This window comes from Caretta caretta, chromosome 6 (genome assembly GCF_965140235.1).
Source record: "Caretta caretta isolate rCarCar2 chromosome 6, rCarCar1.hap1, whole genome shotgun sequence".
NCBI lineage: Eukaryota > Metazoa > Chordata > Testudines > Cheloniidae > Caretta > Caretta caretta.
Window position 1 is genome coordinate 5209742 of NC_134211.1, and position 10127 is coordinate 5219868.

General features: G+C 46.7%; 1 long non-coding RNA gene across 1 annotated transcript; it reads right to left on the reverse strand.

Annotated features, from left to right (window-relative positions):
- Positions 1–4423: 4423 nt before the first annotated feature.
- On the reverse strand, positions 4424–7461 carry LOC142072455 (uncharacterized). The gene is made up of 2 exons (XR_012668799.1): positions 7160–7461; positions 4424–5349 (listed from the first exon to the last, which is right to left on the reverse strand). It is a non-coding gene; the product is annotated as an uncharacterized LOC142072455 (long non-coding RNA).
- Positions 7462–10127: the final 2666 nt, after the last annotated feature.

Sequence of the window (10127 nt, forward strand, 5' to 3'; positions counted from 1 at the left end):
ATTCCAGCTTTGGATTTAAACCAACTTTGTGCCTCTGCTTTGGGGCTCGCTGAGTCTCAGATTCACACTCCCGACTTAAAGAATCTAGGAAGAAAGCCAAGAGGAGATGCAAATTAATGATACTTAATCCCTGATCGTCTCCCTCCCCTCTCCCAAATGACCCTGGGTTGATCCAAAGCTCTGCCCACAGTGGTAGACCTCGGTACTTGTAAACGGGACTCCACTGGGAACAGAACAATCCTGACAGCTTTAGAATATCCCACTCTTAACTCCTTCCCCACTTGTGCGAATAGAGCACAACCTACAAACCAAGAAAGATTAGTTCTTAAAGTGATGGCCTGTAACAACCAGCAAGGATGGCCTGTAACAGAGGAACCTCAGGACACGTCTACATTACAGAGCCTATGTCAGCATAGCCTCTAGCCTAGCCGCAGCATATGCTGATAGAAGGACACCACCTCCCCAAATGACATTAGTTAAGCTGACAAAAGTCACCATAGATGCATCTACACTGGGAGTTCTGCCAGCGTAGTTGTGTTGCCTAGGGGCTGTGAATTTTTCACACTCCTAACCAACATGTCTATGCTGGCAAATCTTTGTAGTGTAGACCCAGGCCTCACTGTTTTCTGTTTACAGAAAATTGTGCTATAAATTAGTGAACTGTGTTTCTCAGCACACATGGACCAAACAATGTTTCCAACTCCCGTAACTAGAGCTGGGCAAAACTTTTCATTCAAAACTTTTTTTTGGCAAAAAAAATGTCGATTTGGTGGCACCAAAACATTTTGTGTCATTTTTGCCAAATTGTTTCCATTGGGGGAAAAAGAAAACCCTCAAGCACAATTCTGAAAAAAATCAAAACCTTGTGTTTTGACATTTTAAAAAAGCAACATTTCCATTTTTTGATTCAAAGTGACTTTTTGTTTCAAAGCTTCCTTTAATTTTATTGTTAATTAAAAAACATTTTGGAAAATGGTTGAAATTGAAATGAAACATTTTGTTTCAGGTTGAACAAAATGTTTGTTTGGCCCAGAATTATTCTTATTTTACTTTTCAATTTGCCAAAAGTTTTGAAAATTTTCAGTTTGACCCTTTCCTTGGTATTGCGTGTGAACTGAAAAATCTGTTCTTCTCATAAATCTCATGAGAATGTACTGTTTGTTTGCTTTAAAATCTCTAGCTCTTGGGGTCATTGATTGTGAGAATCTCAGCTTTAATTTAAAGAGAAAGTTTCCAGCCTTCATCATTTCAGAGAAAAGTCTGCAAATATGACCCAAAATGTGACCCTAATCTGCAGAAAGCATCAGGCAAAGAAAAGGAACCCCAAATCTAATATTTTTAAAAAAATCTCTTTTAAGCCACTCTCATGATTTCTGGGGGCATGACTCACGACTGTTTAATGCTTAGGGTTAGTAATAGCAGACAGGACATTTCTGCAGACAGGACACCTCTTTTTAGAAAACATTTGACCTAATGTTTGAAGCGGTCCTTAAATGTTTAGGTGATGTCTTGCAGCTTGAGCAGACATACTGAAGCTGGCTTTGATCTCGCTAGCTGAGATAAAAGCAACAGGCTTCAGTGTGGGCTAGCCATGTGGGCAATTACCCAGGGTCCCATACAGGCTTGTACGGCCCATGCTGAAGTCCATCTCGCTCTGTCTTCACTGCTGTTGGCAGGTGAACTAGCTAGATTAAAGTTCGCTAAGATAGGTATACATGAGCTGCAATCCCACCTCCTGATTGCAGTGTAGACATACCCTTTGATCCACATTCAGACTGTGTGTGAATAAACATTAAAGGGAAACCGTCCATTTTAAATCCATTCAGTTTCAAAAAATGAGCAAGGAATGGTCTCAGATGCTGCGTCTAGGTCAACGCCTGCCATTTTATTACCAGATTTTCTCCATTTTTCAAAACTGTTTTTCACTTCTCCCTTGCTGCATGAAAAATCCCGACAGACAAGAGGGCAGATCGACTACAGTGAAACAATGAAACAGATGCAGTGCAAAATATTGGCAAAAGCACACAGGAAATCAATTGGGGAAAAAATGGCGCACAAAGACCATTTCCTCTCCAGTCGCTCTGAGTTACTGGGTGAATGAGCTCAGCTTGTTTCTTTCAAGAAGGGCAGGTACAATATATCCAGCCAGGATGTAATTTGAAAGATGAAAGTGTCCCTTTCCAGGGCTGCATCTCCAAAAGTCCAGCACCCTGCAGTGAGATCCCCCTGTTCTCTCCCTGGCTCTTTCCTCACCAGCTCTGCTGAGCCTCTCTGCCAGGTCTCTCTGGTTGATGTCTCCTAGCACCTGCACCGTCAACTCCACCCTGTAGCGCTCCCCATAGTGACTAATCAGCAGGTTGCTAACGGGGTCCCCCTTCTCCAGACGGCCCCAGGAGATGGCTTTGTACCCCTCCTCCAGCCAGGCTGCTCACAACTTGTTCTTGAAACTCTCTTGAAATTGCCCTCCCCAAGATCATCTAGGGCCTCCAGCAGAGGTCACTCCCTGGCTTCTCCATACCAGCTCCTCAGAGGGGGCCCTGAGCAAACTGCAAGGCCACCCAAAAGTGAAAGAGGGGAAGTGATTTCTGCATCTGCATGGTTAGATGTGTGTGTGTATGTGTGTGTGTGGCGGGGATAGAGGGGGGAAAGTAGTAAAGTTGAGTGAATGCAGCTCACTGGAAATCCTTCCCTGCTGCAGATCCATGCATTGAACCTAAACTTTCCCTGCTGGAAACCATGGCCTTAATTCCCTCCACCATGACCTGCTGTCACTGTTGCCAACTTTTGCGATGTGAAGTGTTTTTCTTAAAGCTCCTAGATTGATGTGAATCCTCACTTTCGTTTTAAATACGCATGATTTCCAGCCCTCCTGGCTGCAGAGAATGGCTTGAAAACATGAGCTGAAGGCAAAGTAAAAGACCCCCACTTTTTTTTAATGTCATGATTTTTAAAGACACTCTCGTGATTGTTGGGGACCCGGCCCATGGCTTTTGAACAGTTGGGATTGCAGTACTGTAGTGTCGAGGTAGAATTCGCGTCCCACCCTTATGAGTAATGGAATCTGTCTGTGCTCCCTTCCATTACTTCACAATTAGCTCAGCAGAGGAGCTAGGGCTGAAGGTGGAGCTGGGGGCAGAACCGGCCTGGGGGTGGGGAGGAACTGGGGCTAGAGGCGAAGCGGGCCTTGGGGCAGAGAGGAAATGACAGCAGCCCTGGGCTGGGGGCAGATCACGGGGCAGAGTGGAGCTGCAGCTGGGAGCAGAGCAGACCTGGGTGGAGCTCCATTCCCACTGCCTCCCTGCCCCACGTAGGGGCTGACCCAGGCCCCGTCGCATGCCCCACTGAATATTCCTCTGCACCTCCTAGGGAGGTGCGCCCCCCCGTTTGGGGACCACTGCATTCATGGGTTAATTCCCTATATTTTGATGTTTTCATAACAATTATTTTTTAAAAATTAGCATTCTGGAAATGGCACATGAGGTTAGTAATTAAATATCTTTTGTGGGGACTTGTCTGTAACTACTAGACCTCATTATTATCTCCATGTCCATTATACAGATTGGGAAAACTGAGGCATCAAAAGGGGAAGTGTTTCTCCTGAGGCCAGGTGGTGAGTTGGGAGCAGACTCCCAGCCCCCACTCCCCTGCTCTAACTCACGAGACCACGCTTTTCTCCCAGAGCCGGGCTAGAACCCAGGGGTCCTGATTCCCAGCCTCCTCTGCTCTAACAGACTAGAGCCGCTGCCTTGTCAGAAGAAGGAACAGAACCCAGGAGTCCTGAGCTCCAGCGTTTGACGACTAATAGCTGGAGATCACCAATAGCAGTGTCATGTTGCCATCTAGTGGCTGGTCCATACCATGGCGAACACCTCCACCTTTAGTTCTGGTGGTGGATGCCCATCGTGGGCAGCTGATGATTGAGGATTCAAGTCCTGGTTCTGACCCATGCAGAGAGGTGCCCATGATGGAATTCATTTCTTCAATTTTCTTTTTTAAAACATTAATTTATTTAGGTTCCCCTGTCACAGGTGCTGAATTTTTCCCCCCAGTGGGTGCCTCGCTTCGCCTCTTCCCCAGGCCCTGCCCTCACTCTGCCTCTTCCCCCAGGCCCCGTCCCCTCTCCACCTCCCCCCCCCAGTTCCTGCCCTTGCTCCGCCTCTTCCCCCCCAAGGCCCCACCTTCCCCACCTTTGCCTCTTTCCGCCCTCCCCCTTCCCACGAGACTCCCCCATATGTGTGCCTGCCGCTTCCTCCCCCAAGCGCCTCCCACCAGCTGCTCACTGCTCCGCTGGCCACCCCTGGGGCCAGAATCACTGTGGCTGGTGGGTGCTAAGTAATCCCTATTTTTTTCTGTGGGTGCCTGAGTCCTGGAGCATCCACGGAGTCGGTGCCTATGCCCCTTGTGAGAAAACATCCTTAACAGATTTTAAATTAAAAACACGCTAATTTTTCCATTGTGGTACAACACACAACAATACCCAAGTGTTCTATATTTCAGTCCTTTGTCACACATTTTGGTGGGTTGTGTCGCACACCGGCAGGCTCGAAGGTTGAGAGGTCTGATCACAGCACGTAGTCTCTCTCACTGATGCTGCCAGTAACTATGGACATTGATGAGGAGACCACTGTTAAAAAAGCTGAACTGCAACCAGTTGGATTCAAGGTCTCTGTGCAGGTTTGTAACCACAACAGACTCTGAGAGAAAATCTGAATTCTCCCTTCCCCCAGGGAAATACATGGAAATCCCAACCAGCCCACCTGCAATTTCCCAGGGGATGTTCCCAGACTCAATGTCCAGACTGAAACTCCCCATCCGCACAAAGGAAATGGTTGGCATTGACATGAGCACCAGGCTCTCCTCTCTGAACCCTCTGCTCTGTGCCAGGGAGTGCAGCCTCCACTTCCTCACAATGTCCCTCATGGCCCACAGCATTAGGGTGCCCTTGGGGGTGTTGAGGGTGTGTAGCAGCAGAGGGAGGGCAAACTGGCACATGGACATTTTGGACAGGATCTCCTGTTGTAGGGAATTGTCTGAGCAAAGCAGAAAGGCACAGAGAACATAGAGGGGGCGCAGAGAAACTCTGGTTTCTTTGTCTCTATGCCAAGATATCCTGTGTTAATCACTAATTCCTGTATCATCTGAAGCCCAGTGCAAATGGCCCATGCTTCTGGCCACCCCATTTAAAGCCATGGCTTTTCTCAGGAATTGCCAAGGAAGAGTGCCAAATGTCTGAACTGTCCAGTCCTTTGCACTTTCTGGGTGAATTTCCAGGACGTCACTCTGCCTGAGTATTTTGCTTCCATGAAACTTTTAGCTCCGAAAGGACTTTCTCAAATACTCTTCTCACCTCTGTAGAAAGATATGAAAACATGGGCACAAGTTTTGAGAGCTGAAGAAATTCTGTTTGAGGCACAAAAATTGATTTTATTTTTCTTTGATGGCAAACATGTATGTTGATGTTGGGTCACTAATGTGAAGGAGTGGAACACATTACACGTGATGTTTTCCCCAAAATGCCTAACGTTCCAATCCTGGAATGAGCTCTGTGCAGACAGGGGGCGCCATTGTACTGGCTGCTGTACATACTTTTAGTAATGGCCTTGTGTCTATGGGGGAGGTAATTTGCGCTGGTTCTTTGCACACTAACTACTGTAGTGTGTATTAGACAGTCTGCAGTAAGTGTGTACATTTTGTTAATTTGTATCCTTTCTGCCAAATTGTAAAAAAATTAACCAGCCAAATTAAACCAAAAGACCCCCAATGTTTTCTGACATTTGCAAAATGAAACATTTAATTTTAATTTTATTTCAAACAATTCAAATAGAGATAAACATTCAAGCTGTTTTCTTTGATCCCAAACCATTGTTTTCCGACTTTTTGATTTGCCAAAACTTTTCGAAAGTTTTGTTTCCTATCTGATCCCAAACTATTTTTTCCTCTGAGCTTTTCAAAATTGCCCACAAACTGAAAAATTCCATGATTTGCTGACCTCTAATGAGAGTGTTCACGCAACCTTAATGCCGCCCCTTGTATGTAGTCAGTAAAACTACTTCTAACACCTGCTGCTCAGGTGTGGCAGGTTTGTATAATTTTTGGTGGTGCCCAGAATGAGCCTGCCTAAGGCTCTGGGAGGGAGTTTGGGTGCGGGAGGGGTGCAGGCTCTGGGAGGGAGTTTGGGTGCTGGGTGCAGGCTTTGGGCTAGGGCAGGGGGTTGGGGTTCAGGAGGGGGTGCGGGCTCTGGGAGGGAGTTTGGGTGCAGGAGAGGTGAGGGGTCGGGCTCTGGGAGGGAGTTTGGGTGCGGGGTGCAGGCTCTGGGCAGGGGGTTGGGGAGCAGGAGCGGGTGTGGGGTGCGGGCTCTGGGAGGGAATTTGGGGGCAGGGGGTTGGGGCGCGGGAGGGGATAAGGGGGTGCAGTGCTTGCCTCAGGTGGCTCCTGAAAGTGACCCCCATACCCCTCTGGTAGCGGCTCCTAGGCGGGGACGGCCGGGGGTCTCCATGCACCACTGTTGGAAGGCCCCATCCCTGCAGCTCCCATTGGCCACAGTTCCAATGGCAGAGTCAGCACTGGGGGGGGAGGGGGGGCACACCACGCGGAGCGAGGGCGGGCAGGAAGCTGCTTTTGCCCCGCTGTGCTGCCGGTGGTGGCGGCGAGGGCCCCTGGGCCATTTTAAATCACCCAGGGGCGGCAGGCAGAGCTGGGAGATGCTCCGGGGGAGGCGTGCAGGGGCAGCAAGCAGAGCCGGGGGAGAGACCCAGCCCCGAACATTGGTGGAACCGGGCTCCCATGCTCTGAATATTCCTGGGGCACGAGCACCATGGGCCCATACAACCCACCGCCCCTTCTGCTGCTATCAGTGGTAAATCTCAAAGCACTTTACAGAAGAGGTCAGTATAGTTATCACCATTTATAGGTGGGGAAACTGAGGCACAACAAGGGGAAGCAACTTATCCAACGTCACACAGCTCCCCTGAGTCCTAGGCTAGTGTTGTATCCACTGGGCCATGCTACCACCCTTTGTCTCTGCTGCCTTGCACCTTGTGTAGTCATTTACATCACCATAATGGGAGGGTGATGTGCCACCCCATCAGAAAGGCTGTATTTGCACCCAGCACCAATTTTTACACGCGTGAGGGGAAGTATAAAAGGGAAAATAAAATACCTTCAGAAAGGTTTCTCTCCAACTCCTTTGGGACTGGCTGTGGCTCCAATTCCTGCTTCTGAGTGAAATCATATTTATTCCTTGGCTTTGGGGATGATTGGTTCCCTAGTGTCTGCTGCTGATATACCCCGTCTCCATCCCCTGACTCAGGGGCTGGCTGAATCTTTGATTTCTCTTTCCCCAGGTTTACATCATCTTCCCCTTCTGCCTTTGGGTGAGGCTGTGTTTCTGACCCATACTCTCGATGTAAACCATCTTTCCACCAGGGCTCTGGTGTTGGCTGAGTGCTGACTTGCAGCTTCTGGTCTGAGCTACCTAACAAGAAAGCCAGAGGGAAAAGTAATTAATGCTCATAAGTCATTATTCCCTTTCATTTCTTACTTTGTCCACTCAAGAATTTTCATTCCTAATTGAAAGAATATCACAGATTTGGGAATGAATAAGGATAGTTTCCTCATTTCTTTAAAACCATATCTGACAAGATCAATCTCTAATCAGAAGATTCTGTGTCTTTGTTGAGGATTTTGCCTTACGATTAGGCTGGGAAGGAGTCTATTTTGATCAGTAAATGTCTGAGAAAACATCAATTTCACCAGAAACAAACAGATTAAAAAATATTTCCATCAACAATAACTGAAATTTACTGATATGCAAAGTAAGAAACTGATGCTTGAGAACTTATTAGAGTTTGATTTAAGGATATTTACTTTGTATATTTTGCATATGATGTTGACAGTTTGTGTTTTAACAGTTATAAAGCTTTAATTTGTTGAATCTTTTGTCATTAAATAATTATTGTCTGATGCCTGCTGGTGTCTGAACCACCCCACAACTTCCAGCAACTGTGAAAATTTAAATCAATAAAAATAAAAAGATTAAAAGTAAATATCAGTATTACCTGTCAAAATTATAAAAAATGAAAAATCGAATTCTGACAAGGCTATTTATGATTCTTGGGTCATTTCTTACAACACACACACAATCTTTGCCTGGCTGAGTTCTGGGTAGCACAGAACCAGCGTGTCTACCTCATGGCAAGAAACATGCAGTTTCTAGATCAAGCCCTTCTGAAGTTCTAACAAGCCAATCAAAGTTGTGAAACTGTCCCAGAAGTGAAACTTACCCCAGTTTTTCACCTTTCTCTGACTCCCCTTGTACAATTTGCCTCAAAGATTCCCCAATAATTCTACCCAAGATCAGTGAGTTAAGATCTGGCAAAGTAAGAGGGTGTGTGTGTGAATGGATTGGATGTCTGGGTCAACGTTAATGATGGAGAGAAATTCAGCTGTACTTATATGGAGGGATTGTGTGAGGGCCACTGAAGGCATTATCTGAAGGCGCTCCTGCTGAACTCATGTTAATGGTAACAATGCCTGTGATGGACAGTAACCCAGCTTGACTTTCAGTTCCCAGGGTAAGTCTGCAGTTAAAACAAATTGTGTTTTCCTCTATACTGAAATCATTATGAGACAATAAACTTAGCATTCATGATGTCATTCCTGCTGGCATTTTTCAGAGCAGAACTGCACCTTAATCAGGTAGTTTACACAGTTAAAACTCAAGCTTAAAAGCCCTTTAAAAAAGATTCTTGATGCCTTTCTTCACAAATATTCAGGCAAATTGCTCCATGTTGTTGCAGAGTGAAAATGGGGACTGTTACCTTCATGATTCCAAGCAGACTGAGCTGCAAAACATGTCTGGGGAATTTGCAGACAGATTGTACTGGTATCTGGAACCTGAGGTGTTTCTAGCTGAACCATGGTAACCTGGCGTGCTGGAAGAGTTTCTGAAAAAGAAAGATCTTTGAAAACTCAACTCCATTCAAACTCCAGTGCACTGAGTGCTTCTCGCCTGTAGATCTCAAAGCACTTCCCAGAAGAGGGTCAGGATCATTTGGTCCCTTCTGGCCTTAAACCTCTATGAATCATTATTCTTTAGGAAAAACTGAGAGACAGAGAAGAGATGGGACTGGCCAGAGATCACATCGCAGGTCAGCAGCAGAACTGAGAATAGAATCCACGTCTTCTGCTACCCATTTCAATGGAAGATGCTGTCTCCATCGTGACTACTTTGCTATAGTGTTGTAAGACACCATCAAGGGACCTGCTTGTCAGAGATGCTGAATTCTACTTCCTGGAGTTGTGGATACTCAGCCCCTCTGGAAGTCAGGCCCTAGGAAGATAATCAACAGTGGCCTCATCTTGAGGGCTTCAATTTTCCGCTGCCCGTTCTTGAGACACCTTGGTTCTCTGTTGTGCTGGCCACCCACAATGCCAATTGAACTCAGTGGGAGCTATGGAGAACTCAGCGCTGTTGGGAACCAGTGCTCAGGTATCTCAAATTGGCCTTTTAAAAATGGAGGCATCCAAACTTAGATGCTACTCTCAACACTTCGGGCCTAAGTGGCTTGACCAAGGTCATCAAGGGAGTTGGTGTCAGAGATAGGATTAGCACATGGGAGTTGCTTGGTATTGGATCTGTAGCAAGGCCACTAGACCACACTGCCCTTTGGACTGTGAGAGAGCCATTTCTTCTCAGGCCAGAAGTCACGCTGGTGGCTTGATAGGAGGCAGGTTTGGTGGCTGTCAGTAGCAGCCTGGGTAGCACTGTCCCACAGTAGCCATGAACTGTCCTTGAAAAAACCTGAGGGAACCATGAACATAGTTTTCATGGACCCCCAAGGTCAACTCCAGGGCCTGAAGTGGCGAGGCTGGGTAACCTGTGAAGGAAAAGTCAAGGACAAGCTTTGAACCCTAATGCCACTCCACCCCCGCAAAAACATTGGGAAAAATCCAACTTACCTGTGGGTTCGTGCTTCATCATGCATTTTTTACACCAGCAGTACACGCACCAACACCAGCAACATGGCAAGCATCTGCTTGTCTCTGGTTTCCTACCACTGGAATTTAGTCCCTCCTGGCCTGGCAAAGAATATCAATATAAAAAGAAAGAGATAGGTACCTCTGTC